The sequence below is a fragment of the Pseudochaenichthys georgianus genome, chromosome 1 (assembly GCF_902827115.2).
Source record: "Pseudochaenichthys georgianus chromosome 1, fPseGeo1.2, whole genome shotgun sequence".
Taxonomy (NCBI): domain Eukaryota; kingdom Metazoa; phylum Chordata; class Actinopteri; order Perciformes; family Channichthyidae; genus Pseudochaenichthys; species Pseudochaenichthys georgianus.
Window position 1 is genome coordinate 19,065,467 of NC_047503.1, and position 15,149 is coordinate 19,080,615.

The following is a 15,149-nucleotide window of genomic DNA, read 5'->3' on the forward strand; positions in this document are numbered from 1 at the left end:
CTCCTGGTAGGCGCTGAACTGCCTTTGTCTTTCCGTTAAGCAGGTAGCTGGTGAAGGCTGTGTTCCCGCACCCGCTCCCGGTTATGCTGCATCTGGCATTCGTCTCTAACTCAGCCGGCAGTGTTCTCGCCCCCGCTCCTGGTAGACGCTGAACTGCCGTGTTTATTAATCCAGCCAGGTGAAGGCAGTGCTCTCGCTCCCGCTCCCTCTGCCGGTAACGTGGGTGTAATTACATCCCTCTTTCTGTTCGGCGAGTAGCAGCAACGCTCTACTCTTTCCATTAAGCAGGTAGCTGGTGAAGGCTGTGGTCTCACACCCGCTCCCGGTTACGCTGCATCTGGCATTCGTCTCTAACTCAACCAGTGAAGGCAGTGTTCTCGCCCCCGCTCCTGGTAGACGCTGAACTGCCTCGTTTTTCCGTTAAGCAGGTAGCCGGTGAAGGCCGTGTTCCCGCACCCGCTCCCGGTTACGCTGCATCTGGCGTTCGTCTCTAACTCAACCAGTGAAGGCAGTTCTCGCCCCCGCTCCTGGTAGACGCCAAACTGCCTCGTTTCTCTTAAGTAGGTAGCCGGTGAAGGCTGTGTTCCCGCTCCCGGTTACGCTGCATCTGGCATTCGTCTCTAACTCAACCAGTGAAGGCAGTGTTCTCGCCCCCGCTCCTGGTAGACGCGGAACTGCCTTGTTTCTCCGTTAAGCAGGTAGCTGGTGAAGGCTGTGTTCCCGCACCCGCTCCCGGTTACGCTGCATCTGGCATTAGTCTCCAACTCAACCAGTGAAGGCAGTGTTCTCGCCCCCGCTCCTGGTAGGCGCTGAACTGCCTTGTCTTTCCGTTAAGCATGTAGCTGGTGAAGGCTGTGTTCCCACTCCCGGTTACGCTGCATCTGGCATTCGTCTCTAACTCAACCAGTGAAGTTAGTGTTCTCGCCCCGCTCCTGGTAGGCGCTGAACTGCCTTTGTCTTTCCGTTAAGCAGGTAGCTGGTGAAGGCTGTGTTCCCGCACCCGCTCCCGGTTATGCTGCATCTGGCATTCGTCTCTAACTCAGCCGGCAGTGTTCTCGCCCCCGCTCCTGGTAGACGCTGAACTGCCGTGTTTATTAATCCAGCCAGGTGAAGGCAGTGCTCTCGCTCCCGCTCCCTCTGCCGGTAACGTGGGTGTAATTACATCCCTCTTTCTGTTCGGCGAGTAGCAGCAACGCTCTACTCTTTCCATTAAGCAGGTAGCTGGTGAAGGCTGTGGTCTCACACCCGCTCCTGGCTACGCTGCATCTTGCTACCTACAGAATGGCTCTTTCATGTAGCGCCTGTATGGCTTCTCTTGAGCCCGAGGACGGCCACGACCGCTGCCCCTGCTGCCTCGGCCGCCTCTGGCGGTCAGTGGGGACGAAATTCGAGCATCTGAGGGAGGTTCTCACGGTAAACGCCTGCATGAGCTGTAGCTGCATGCCTCGGGCGCTCAGAGTGGCTAGAATCACTGAGGTGGAACGTCTGGCAGCAGCCAACAGACACCTCTCGTCACATCCTCCTCCAGATCAATTCGGCCGTTCCCGGCGACTTGAGGGAGCGATGGCTATGTGTGCTCCCACCAATAGAAGGACTAGAAACAGGCTGTCCTCTAAAGTGGATCGGCTAGCTGCCGATAGGGGCATGATGAAGTCGCCTCTTGGCCCTTCAGCCTAAGCCCGGTGTCTGCTAGCAGGCCGCCTGTCCCCCCCCCCCCCCCCTTCGGTTGACGCCCCTCCTTCGGTTAGCGCACCTCCTTCGGCTGACGCACCTCCTTCGGCTGACGCACCTCCTTCGGCTGACGCACCTCCTTCGGTTGACGCACCTCTGTATGAGGACACCTTGTCGCTGGTACAGACTCGTTGCCAGGTTTGGCTGGCCAAGTCACCACTAACGGAGGCATGTTGGGGAGTCCTCCGTAGCGTATCAGTCGAGCCAGGGGAGCTGTTTAGGTCAGCTGCCCTGGAGGCACTGGAGCGTGCTGCCCAAGCTAGGCAGACCAGGCAGCAGCTCTCGGGTCTTCGCAGACCTGTGCCCACTCCCAGCAGGCCCAGGGGCTGGTCTAGCAGCCGCACTCAGCCGCCGGATTACAGGGGTGGTCTGCAGAGGTCTTGGCGGCCCACTCAACCGCCTCCCAATGACTTTCGTGCCCCAGGTCGCCCGCCTTCCAGGCGGCCTCGTGCCCCAGGTCACCCGCCTTCCAGGCGGCCTCGTGCCCCAGAGCCTTACCGGCGCCCCCCAAGAGGCTCCAGGGGCCGGGGGGCTGGGCCCTGAAATCCCGGGGGTGGTCGTCGGCTGCTTTCCCAGCAGCAGCTCAGTTACTGGGCGGTCTGTACTTCCGGCCCTTGGGTGGTTTTCACCTTAACCCAGGGGTACGGACCGCAGCTCCGGTCCCTAGCCTTCGGCTGGGTCTAATTGACAGTCGTCAGCGATCTGGCAGGGGCCCTAGCTCTGGCTCTGGAGTTGTCCGTCCTTCTGTCCAAGGAAGCAATCAAGCCAGTAAGACCCTCTGCTTAGCCCAGGGGGTTCTACTCGGCGTACTTTCTCGTGAGCAAGAAAGTCGGCGGATTTCGCCCGATCTTGGACCTCAGAGGAATCAACAGATTCCTGAAGGTGCTGCCATTCTATATCCTGACCACTGCATATGCACAGGTGGAGTGGTTCTCAACCGTGGACTTGAGGGATGCCTACTTCCACGTGGGCCGGGCAAGATGGTGCCTTATATTCAGTTCCTCCGGCCCTTGGGCAGACTGGCAGCTGCCTCGGCCGCTGGGCCCTTAGGCCCGCTGTCGTTGCGCCCCATGCAGATGTGGCTTAACAGCCTTCACTTGGACGCCCAGGTGGCACAGGCACAGGGAAGTCAGGGTGTCGCAGCATTGCCTCCACTCTCTGTCACGCTGGAGGGGCAGGGCCTATCTCCATCCCGCCAGGAGACCATCACCATAGGTGCATATCTCTCAGGGTGGGGTGCAGTGCGGCAGGGCAGGACCGTTCAGGGTCAGCGGTCTGCACAGGAGAGTGCGCGCCAGGTCAACGTGCTAGAGCTTCGGGCTGTGCAGCTTGCACTCACGCACTTTCTACCCCAACTGGGGGGCAAGAATGTGCGTGTTCCTTGGGGACAGCATGTACGTTGTTGCTTAGACAACAGTCCCTTCTAGATAGTGGACGTTCTCACTCCACTCTGAATTTATGTGGCTGCGATTTCTGCCCAACATGTTCGGGTCGACGGCGCCACGGCGGGGTACCATAGGTCGGTGTCCCTCTTTATGAGAGGGGCTTTACGGCAGCGTCCCCCTAGCACCCCGAGGGCTCCGGCTTGGGACCTGCCCCTGCTGCCGTATGCCCTATCATCTCCTCCCTTCGAGCCCCTGGCCCAGGTGGCGCTTAGGTGGCTGCCCACGAAGGCAGCATTTCTGCTTGCCATAGCCTCAGGGAAGCGAGTCGGGGAGTTGCATGTCCTCTCCATAAACAATACATGCCCGAGGTGGGACTCTCAGGCGTTGCCCTTTGGGCAAATGTGGCATTCCTGCCCGGGGTCCTTCCACAAACCCACTTCAATAAGCCTGCCCAGCTGGCACGCTTTGACATTCAGGAGTACGGCACGTCGTAGTTGCTGTGCCCTGGGGGTGCCCAAATGGCGTATATCAAGGCTACTGCCTGTATACGGCAGTAGGAGCAACTCTTGATTTTGCCCTGGCGGCACTAAAGGAGGTTATGCCCTCTAACCAGTGGCATCAGTTAAATATTATTTTGATAATAACATATATTTCAATGTTGATGAACTTCATACTGTTCATTCATAATCTGATCGTCTTTGTAGCTCACTGTTGAAATTAAAAAAAACATTACAATTACAAAATAATTATATCTACAGCCCCTAAACACACAAACACACCGCTTTCATAAATAACACACTTGTTCTGCAATAATATGTTTTATGTTTCCTGTAATTTTTGTTAGGAAAGGACATGCCTGAAAGACACGACATTTTATCCTTCTCTGAGGGTCAAGAAGAACATCCAAGAGGAACATTAAAAGCTGATGCTATGAGATTTTAAGACCAGTACACTAAGAAACTACTTTTATTGTAAAAACAGTCAGCTGATCGAATGCACCTATTTCCACATCTACACTCCATCCGCTGATTATTTCTATTTGTCTCGCTTTATGAGCTTCACATCACTTGTGCCTTGTACCGCAGAGTTTGCAACGTCACAAATAAATGGGGCCAATCTTCAGTCAGATGTGAATGTGTAATCTAATATTTTCAGTAAGAATAATGGACAAAAGGAGTGCAAATACACTTTATTGAAATGTGAACCAAAAGTTAATCAAACGTTTTAAATAAAAAGCACATATGGACAGAAGGTGTAAACCTATTAAATGTATAAGTAAACACATTTAGTCAGATAAAGTGACAGACTAGGCCTGTGCAGTTGGTATCAGCTTTGCCCAGCATGGGCTCCTCCATCAGGCCTGGTCCTCCTCGCTGAGGAAAGACCCTCAGTCCTCTCCAAACCAACAGACAGGACGTCCATCACATGGAGGTTTCTCCCTGAAGTCTCTGCAGCTCTCTGGACACCAGGCTGTCTTAATCCGTCCACACTGAATATGAGAGGGGGAAAATGAAAATAATAAATGCTTTAGACAATAATAAATATAAAGTTGACTGTTGAGTTGCTCAGTTTTTTTAGATTGTCAATACTATTACTGTATAACCAATAGATCAGGTTAAAGGTGGGGTAGGTACATTTGAGAAACCAAGCCGGGCCGGCTAAACGGATTGGTTGTACTTTTTACAGTATGGCTTCTACAGATGAAATTTTTTTATGGATTTTTTGTCAAAGCACTTAAGATATTCATTGCTATCGGGATGTTAAGAGCATTCCATGGAATATAACAAAAAGTGTATCTCGAGCCGGTTTCTGAAACTTACCTACCCCACCTTTAAGAGGCACATTCAAATAAAGATTGGTCTTTAAATACATGTTGTCTTTTGAATTGTTTGTCTAAAGTCAAGGATCTAGAACTGGTACTTAGTTTTAATGATACAGTCTGGTTATTATGTTGTTTGGATGAGGCCTCACAGGTAAGAGCACTAACTAGCTACCATCACATGTATCGGGCCCAGCGCCACGAGGGGGCAAAAGGAGGCATTGCCCCCTCAGTTGTATTCTTTGCCCCCTCACTTTGAGCATCATTCATCCATCAAAAAGTACAATAAATGTCACAATTATTAAATAACTTTAAATAATTATTTTCGCCAATACACGTTACTATGTTTAGATCAGATATGTGGGCAGGCAGTCAAGCAACGTGTAAAAAAGCCTCAAACCCAAGTGAGCTTGTAGTCTTAATGTTAGCGTGTGTGCTGAGCTGTAAACATAGTCGGATGGGTGACCAAAACGTCCCCGTTTTCCGGGTAGAATCCCCGTTTTCGGTGGCTGGTACCCGGTTGAAACTCCCGAAAATATTCCCGTTTTTGAACGTGCGTTAAAAAAAAATAGAGCAAGGTGAAATCAAATGTTATTTGTCAGTAAAAACAGAGTAACGGTGTTGTGCCTGTTTGTAGGGTATTTCTTCTTCTACTACTTCGTCTTCTTCTTCGTTTTTCTTTAATGGCGAATCGCTTCCACTTGGAGCATATATCGCCACCTACTGTTGATTTATTAAATGTTTATATTAAATCCTTGTCCTCAGACCAGTGTTTTTGAGGAACTTGAAGATCAGCTTGTTTACTTCATTTCTTGATTTACTTTCTTATATTGACTTGAAATCCATGTCCTTGATGTTATGTTGTTCCAGTGCAGTTTTCAGAATGAGTCTTTGTCTGTTATAATCCGGGCAGCTAAAAAATACATGTAATTTTTCTCCCCAATTTTCGGCGCCCCCGCCAAGGGCCGGCCCTGGTGAAAACAATATGACATCAACAAAAGATAAGAGAGACAACTACAGATAGCACCACACATGATGGTTACTTGTTATTATTTAGGGCTGCCTGTATGGATCAGGTTTTTGCCGAAGCGAGCCCTTTTACTAGAATAATAATATGTTATGTATTATATCAACCGTATTGGTACAATGAGCGACATCGAGTGACGGATTTTGGAACATTGATTTGATTTTTCTCATGGCAGTTAGACTCTAGAGACAAACCAGGGGACTTTATTTGTATTTTTAATCTGTGTCTGTCCATTTGGTGTAGTATTTGATCCAATATTACATTCGGTTTATATATTAGTCACTTTCTTATGGAATGCCGGGTTTTAGGCCTTGATTTGAACATTTAATCCTGAAAATAAAAAATCAAACAGATTAATGTTTCTTTAATCCTGACCCGACTAGAGTAGATATAGTAAGTAAGTAAATCTGTATAGGAAGACGAGTTAAGGGATAGAGGAGAAAAGGTTATGGTATAATTACAGAGCCTGTCAATTTATAAATTGAGGAAATCAATGTTAGTCCAAAGTGCAGCCATCTAATAATGTACTATCTATTATTAAAGATCAGAGGAAAAGAACAGAATGAGAGGGGTAAATCCAGAATAAAAAATAAAGAAGCAAAGAGATTGTAGAGCAGTGAGAAGGAAAAAAGCTCGGTGTGTCAATTCATTACATTGCCAGTATTTTTTGTTGTTGTGAAAAAAAATCGCCCCCTCTGATTTTTTAACAGCCCCCTCAGTCATTTCATCCTGGAACCGGGCCTGACATGTACCTTAGCTTGACTTAAATGTATAGAGAGGCGAAGTCACGGCCATCTACTTCCGGCCCATGGGACCCCGGAAGCGAAAAATTTACATTGAATTCAATGGAGAGAGAAAACGTATCTTTTGATCCCGTTTGAATTGTGCCACGAACTACACATATGATGTTTCTCAATCTTAAACAATAAGTTCCATGTCAAAAAAGTCACATTTTGTCGTAAAACTGTTGAAATACAAGACGTATGAAAAATACGCGACTACAAATCCCAAATCCCATTCTGGCTCGCGTAAGTGATGTCACAGGCGATAATGCTCCAAGTGGTTGTGACTCGTAATTAAAGCGAAGAAGAAGAAGATCTCATAACTGATTTATTCCCTCCAATAAATAAGAGATTGCTAAAAATAAATTCACTTTTACAAGATGCCTGTGTGCTTTGTACCATGGTTGTAATCACATAAGTGATCATACCACTTGCTCATTCTATCGATTCCCGTCTGATGAAAGGACCAGGAGTCGCCGGATCAGACATATCAGGTAATACACATGTTGTGCATAGAACACAGTCAAGTTAGCTACCTAGCTAGTAGCGACGAGTAGCGAGCACGTTAGTTAGCATTACATTACTTTAGTAATGGTAGCCTTACCATGAAATTATTATTTTATTACATGAAGTAAACTAAAGCAAACAGATATTGTTCTAAACTGTATTAAAGTAAACCGGTATTATCTTGAACTGTATTGAAGTGAACATGTATTATTTGGGACTGTTTTAAAGTAATCCTATATATATAAACCTTCTTACATACACTTTCCCAGACACCCTGACACACACACACACACACACACACACACACACACACACACACACACACACACACACACACACACACACACACACACACACACACACACACACACACACACACACACACACACACACACACACACACACACACACACACACACACACACACACTACACTCCCTGACCAAGATATCAACACACACACACACACACACACACACACACACACACACACACACACACACACACACACACACACACACACACACACTTCATCTTACCAAACACACACACATGTCCTTTTCAAGGTTCTTTTTGGGGCCAATATAATCTCAAGTACTGATAGCTTTGCATGACATTCTTCTGGACGTGTTTCATTGTGATGACCGTAAGGGTGAGTCAATCTGTTTGTTGGAAAGACAGTAGTTGAGTGATTACTGAGAGAAAATTATTAGAAGAGATAATTATTCAAAGTGTTGTTACTTTAAAGTGTTGTTACTGACCTTTTTCTCTTTTATTTCCTTTCCCTCACCTGTAACTGCTGAGACCCTGAGGAACATGCACACTGACCTGCCCTGGCAACCTGATTTCCACTGTACGTAATAGTATTTGGTTATGGTATATTATTTATATACATCAAAGGCACAATGCACCCCCCAGAGACACACATGTATTGAGTGTGATATTTTGCATAGGTCAAGTGAAATCATCTTTACACACTAGAAAACTGTAGGAGCGGCAACTTGTTTTGAAATTGAATTTTTAATATCCGATAATAAAGTTGTTCTGTTTTCTTTATTCTTCTCTCTTCCCAGCTCCATCCATCACCATGCTCTGTTCCTGAAGGTCCTGCTTGCTAATCAATGCTCATATTTTTTTACACAATTACAAATAAAGTCAATGTATTGTATGACATGAAGTTGTGCTTCATTCGGAGTCAATAATAAATCCATTCTGCCTTCAACTGCACAATGACTGTGGACTGCACCGACATCCATGTAGCTGCCCCCCAGTAAGATGAGCCAAGCAAGAGGGTCACTATCATGCCTAAGGACATCCAGCTGGCCCGCTGCATCCGCGAGAGAGGGCTTAAACTGACCTGAGACCAGCACACCCAAACAACGGCTCTTTTAAGCGCCACCTACAGTTTCAAAGAGTTGCAATCCTACGTTATTATAATGATTAAACTGGTTCATGTATCACTTAGTTTACTGAACCGTGATGAATGAAAGAAATGAGTGAGGTAGTGGTTTACAGAAGTTACAAAGACATTAATATATGAGTAACAGGTAAGTGTAAACACAAGCTTCTGTCAATTATGGATCATTCAAACTATATACAAATAATATGTAATAACGTTCTAAAATAAGTATTCGGTATATTCCTTGATAGCTTTTGGAGAAGGTTGTTTTTAAGTTTACTAAAATCTTTCGTTTCAACTGTTTCACTTTATAAAAAGGAACAGGTGAGTAGAGCATTATTGAGTTTCTTATTCTGTCAGTAAATTATCCAAATGAAATGTTTATCATTATTTTAGTCAACCCTAAACAAATTGATTGTACCTTTTTAATAATGACCTTACATGGTCGCCAAAGTTAAATTAACTTCAGAAAATCAAATCAATTAATTTCTCCAACAGTCAACTATTTTCATAAAGAATATATATATTTTTCAAAGTCAACTTTATTGTCAATCTTACTCAGTTTGTGTTTATAGACAGAGAGATCAAAAAGACTTTTAAATCAAATAAAATTATACAATTTACAGATATGTATACAAATATATATATATATATATATATATCCTATATACACCATCATGTATAATGATGGTGGACACTTCACTGTCTGGATGGCAGCTTGCTGGTCTCTGCTCAGTCGCATTGAGGCAAGCATTGCCTCAAGCCCCCGACCCCCATGCCCCTTCACCAGCTCCGGCACGGTGACAATGGCCTGATGTTGAGGCCGCGGCTCTGGCTCAGGTGACAAAAGCCATGCCATGCCACACTGTGCGCCCCTCAGTGCAGACCTGAACCAGTCTACATCCTGAGTGGCGATGTCTCTGGCCAGTGGGTTGTATGTCTCCTCTCACTGTTGGTAAAGTTGAGACACCGGCTGGACTACTTTGGAAGTGCCAGGCTTCCTCCACTGGCACTCAACATCTGTGGAGCTGATCTGCCACATGGCACATATTGCCAATGCTGCAGCGTGGCTGCATTTGTACATTCCCCGTGCACAATCACAGACAGCGCTCTGCATCGCGCCATCGTCTCCCATGCAGATCTGTACAAATAAAGTAAGTACCATTTGTTAGCATGCTATAATAGATTGAATGAGCAATAATACAAGGATGGTCTGGATCTGGGGGTGGGAGGGGTTATTTTTCCATAGTTTTGTCCTCTTGTCTGATTGTTGTTGTTAGTTTTTTCTGTATTTTTTGTAATTTGTGTTGTACTGGTTGTGATTGTACATTGTATTTTTCTAAATGTGTATGAATACATTTTTGAAAAACATTTGATCAACAATAAAAAAGGATTTGGTCAGGATATAGACTCAGTGTGTAGTTTATTAATTAATCAATGCTCTCTACATTAGGAAAACACATACCGGTGTACCAGAGGGAGACACACACAGCTGTGCCTGGATAACCAAACAAATTGACAAGATAACCAAAACCCTTGAATCTACACACAGCAAATAAACTCAAATGACACAACGAGATGTAAAAGGAGATCACACATACAGTATAGTCGATATAAAACTGGCCGCTTCAATCTGAAGAGCAACTAAAACAAAACACGGGAGTTTACCTTGTTCTTGTGAACACTAATGTTATCCACAGCATACACACAGACCACGAAGTTCTAAAGGAGAACACTAGTTACTGAAACAAAACACGTGAGTGTACCTTGTTAGCTAATGTTAGCTAGCTGACATTAACGTTACACATTGCACTCATATTACTCACCGAAACCTTGTAAAGCCGGTCCCGCTGCTCTTACAGAACCGACTAACTCCCCTTTCGTGTATGTACCGCTCTCAACGTGTCCAGACTTGTAGTGATGTTCACCTCGTTTTATACTTTTATTCTCATTCTGAAAGAAACAGGTGCAATTTGCTAACGTGACGGCCGTCTTTGTGATGGTGACGCGTATTGTGCGAGACTAGAGACCTGTAGTTCACTCAGCGGTTTCACACAAAAAAATGTGTAACTTCACAGTTTTACGACACGTTTTTATTTTTTTGACTTGCAAAATATTCTTTTAAATTGACAAACATCATATGTGTCATTCGTGGCACAATTCAAACGGGATAAAAAGATAACCTTTCTCTCTCCATTGACTTCAATGTATAATTTTACGCTTACGGGGTCCCATGGAGGCTCCCGGAAAGGGAGGGACTTCGCCTCTCTATTTGGATCAGGTTGGAGTAGGCCGGAGTTGAACGTCACAGTCGAGCCGTTAGTGGCCGACTCCGCCTACTAAGGGCTTCTGGGGAACTCTGCAGAATCCTATGGGTGACGTCACGGACCCTATGTCCATTTATATATACAGTCTACTATGGGTATGAGTCGTCGACTTGTGCCAAAGAACAGATAACTAAGCTAACTGAGCGGAGCACTGACGTGTCAACGTACGCCAACGCCTCCATCAATTTTGAATGGGTTGAGTAGAATACAGGCGAGGTCACGGCGACGTATCATAGGTGCGCTCAAAGTACGTGCTCACGTGGTGGCGGCGTAGCTTAGAAAGCGCTATCTTAGATATGCGTGTTGATAACGTACGTGTGTATATGCGCGTGAATAACGTGTGGATAAGCGTGTGAATAACGTACATCTCACCTCCGTTAGCATTGTATAGTATCTGGTACGAGGATTAATAAGAGTTGTGTCTAGCAGCTCTCTCTCTGCTCGGGAACAGCTGATTGCTGCACGGCGATCAGCTGTCCCTCCCTCCCTCAAGGTGTGTGTGGGTGTGTCTGTGTCTTTTGCCCCTTTCACACCAGCGCCTTTTCAGCTCCGGCTCGGAGCTAGAGCCTGAAAAGCGCCGGGTTTTCCAGTTCACACCGGAGCTGCGCCGGCTCTTAGCTCCGGAATCCGCTTCATTTCCAGCTCCAAAAAATTGTCGGTCCAGAGGCAAGAGCTTTGGAGCTAAGAGGTGACGTCGCTTACGTCTCTCTTAAGTCGAGGCGTGCAGGAAACTAAACCCACCTCCCATGGGTCGACTGTTATGCCTGCCTACAAGCAGTAGTGCCTATAAACACACTTTATAAAGTCAGGCAACACTAACCAGGCTTCGTGTGATTCTGTTTATTTGTGCCTTACTTTGACCATCCGTTCACTGTTATCGATCATTGTGGAGAGAGGCAGACGTGTTGTTTTGTATTATTGCAGCTATCGGATGCAAGTAGTCAGTTTAGCTTCGGTTGCTATGCTAACATCACCCGTTTTATACCAGAGAAACTTTCATAACAGCGTTGTGATACCAAACAGTGTCAATTCAGACTGACACACATTCACTTAGGCTAAGGGGAACTGGGGATATGCATCAGCTGCTTGTGTGAGTCGGACAGTGAATACTTTAGAGCGGCCGCTGCAGTGTGAGCTAACCGGGAGCTAACGGGAGAATAAACTCCTGTGGAAGAGCAGCACTGCAGCGGTCGGTAAATGCTGCAGAAACACATTAATAAACAATGAACCACGGCACTCTGGAGAAAAGTATAAGGTTGGAGAAGTCGTTATTCAATTTATTCTGGCTTCGTGTGATTAAAAGCAACACGATCATCGACCCGACGCAGTTGTTGTTGTTGTTGTGAGCTGCCGTTGGGGGGCAAATCAGCGATGTAAACGGTGACGTCATGACGCAGCAAGGGCAGCTCTGGGGCGCCAGTGGGCAGTGTGCACAGAGCGGGAGCTGAAAAGGGAAACCGGAGCTGAACCAGAAAAGCTCCCGCTCGGAGCTAGAAACTGAAAAGCGCTGGTGTGAAAGCCGCAAGATCTGTGTCTCATTCACTGTCCCTCAGGTAACCGTTGTAGCATGTTTCGATTGCCAGTTTGTAGCTTGTATGTCTTGTGAACGCAATGCTGGCATAATATGATGTGGCCTGCTGACATGGGTGGCCTCTAATAAACACACAGGACTAAAATAATACGTGTTTAATTCAGCCCAGATGCGGTGAATGCAGGCCAAATCCATTAATGCGGCATCATTTGTGAAGTTGCACCGGTATGAGGCGCAGTGAGAACCACGCACTTGTCAGACTAGCGAATGGGCACATTTCAATTTCAGGAGAATATTGAAGATGTGATTGGTTGTTCCACTCTCCGTTTCTCACGAGACCAGCGCGCTGCTTTTTACATTAGTGTGGACTGGACCGACTGAAACTGACTTTAAACTGATATCACAATGTAGTTACTCTCTTTAAATAAATATACTGTAATTGGAAAAGAATCATGTGTGGTGTCCTTGTTTTGTCCGTCCTTGAGCCAGGGCTCCTTATTGTTATATGTTATTCTTGTTTTTAGAATTAATTCAGTAATGGTGTGTGTGTGTAACACAAACATAATAAATCATTGGATAGTGTTTCTTAAATGAAGGGGGAAAATAATGAAATAAAGTGATGTTAAGACTCAGTGCGAGTTATTACTTTCTTCCTTTACTTGGCATTCTTCAAAAATACACAGACATTGCAGCACATCGTTTCACGTCTTTGTACAGCCTTTCTCAGCATTAGAGTGCAATGTGTTGGTGAACCTTTGTTTCCTCCTGCTCACTTAAAGGTATACTCAATTCAATTAGCATGACCTCAGTTACATATAGTATTGCCAAAGCTCTGTATAGTTGCAACATCTATACAAAATATATATATTATACAATATATATATATAGATTACTGTGGTGGAGTTAAAATAACAATAGCCTATTTCTTTTTGAAATGCGATGGAGTAAAAGGATAGTAACTGTGATTATTCATGTTAAGTAGCCCACAAGTAACTAAAACAATTGCAAATGCAATAAGAAGCTACAGGAACGTTAATCTACGTCGGTAATATTAACTTTATTTAATACAACATTTACGGTATAAGATTTACATCATACAGCCCATGTAGTATAATATTTTACAAATGATGAATTACAGCAAACATGTGCAATATATCCATTATTACAGCTCCGTGGGCTGGCAGTAAGGCGATATGGGTCCGTTGTTATTGTGCATCAATGGGTAAAGAGAAACTCATGTAGTGCTGAACACGTAACATGAACGTGCAGGGGGGCGCGGTCCCGTGGGTTAGATGCGCGTTCATAATGCCGAGGGAAATAACTCTCAGAATAACGTTATTAGCACATTTTTACAACTTGAGGAACGAATGTTTTTAATAAGGGCTATACAAACGTTCATACTGGGTAGTTTATTTAGTTTAAAAAAAATTATCCAACGAGTTACAGACCACTCTTTCCCCATGTAAGTCCCAGCAACCTAAAGGAAGTGTAGTACCGCCGTTTGACCAGCACGAATATTCTCATCAGACTCCGGCGCACTTCCTGGGGGCTTGGTTGAAGCCATGCCGTGGATTGAAGCCCTGTTCGCGGGGACGCGCAAAGGTGACGGCATCGCCTGTATTGAGCGTTCGCCGTTTTCTAAGCTTTTTTCACCCTTTTCTAAGCTTTTTCCTCTCTTTTGAATGATATATCAGATTATTTTATTATTTTCAATCACGCCTAAAAGATAATGTGTTCAAACTGGCTTCACTCACTTGAATTGCTCCTTTGAATATCATTTTTATATATTCTTACTCAACACATGTTTGTATTGTAATGCCACTCATATTTTTGTTAAATTGTATTTTAAAGTGACATTGAATGCTTTGAAAGGTGCCCTAAAATAAAGTGTATTATTGATCTTATATCTGTGCCTCTATTACATTACATTTCATTTTCTATCACACTATTAATGTTCCTTATTTTAGACTAGGTTAATCCTGGTGTCAATAGGGAAGATCTGCACTGTTACATAACATGTTCAGAGCAGGTATTTCTCCTGCCGGATTTGGAACCCCCCCTATATATTTGTCCAGGATAGTCACAACTTCACCAAAATCACACTGGTGTTTGCTGTCCCCCTCTAGTTTGTGCTCACAAAAGCATTTTACTCTGGGCCCTGCAGGTGAAAAACTAAAGAGGAGCTTCAAAATCCGGCAGATCAGGTGTTGGTGCTGCCGGATTTGGAAGCCCCTCTTTAGTTTTGTACCTGCTAGGCCCAAAGTGAAATGCTTTTGTGAGCATAAACTAGAGGGGAACAGGCAACACCAGTGTGATTTTGGTGACATTTAACAACACTTAAACAACAGAGAAGGTTTTAAGAAATAGGACTATACTGACAAATGACATATTATCCTGTCATTGTCTGTTCTGTAGGAAGGAGGAACATAGCAGAGTGGGACTGTACTCAAAAACGGAAGTTTGTTCCAATACGAAGATTGTGACTATCTGAAAAGTGTCCTTAAAACGAGCCTCCTCGCAATTGTATGCACATTATTTATTCAGCCGTTTGCTGTTTAATCTGATGGGAAATATATCATTCAAAAGAGAGAGAAAAGCTTATTAAACTAGACGAACGCTCAATACAGGCGATGACGTCACGT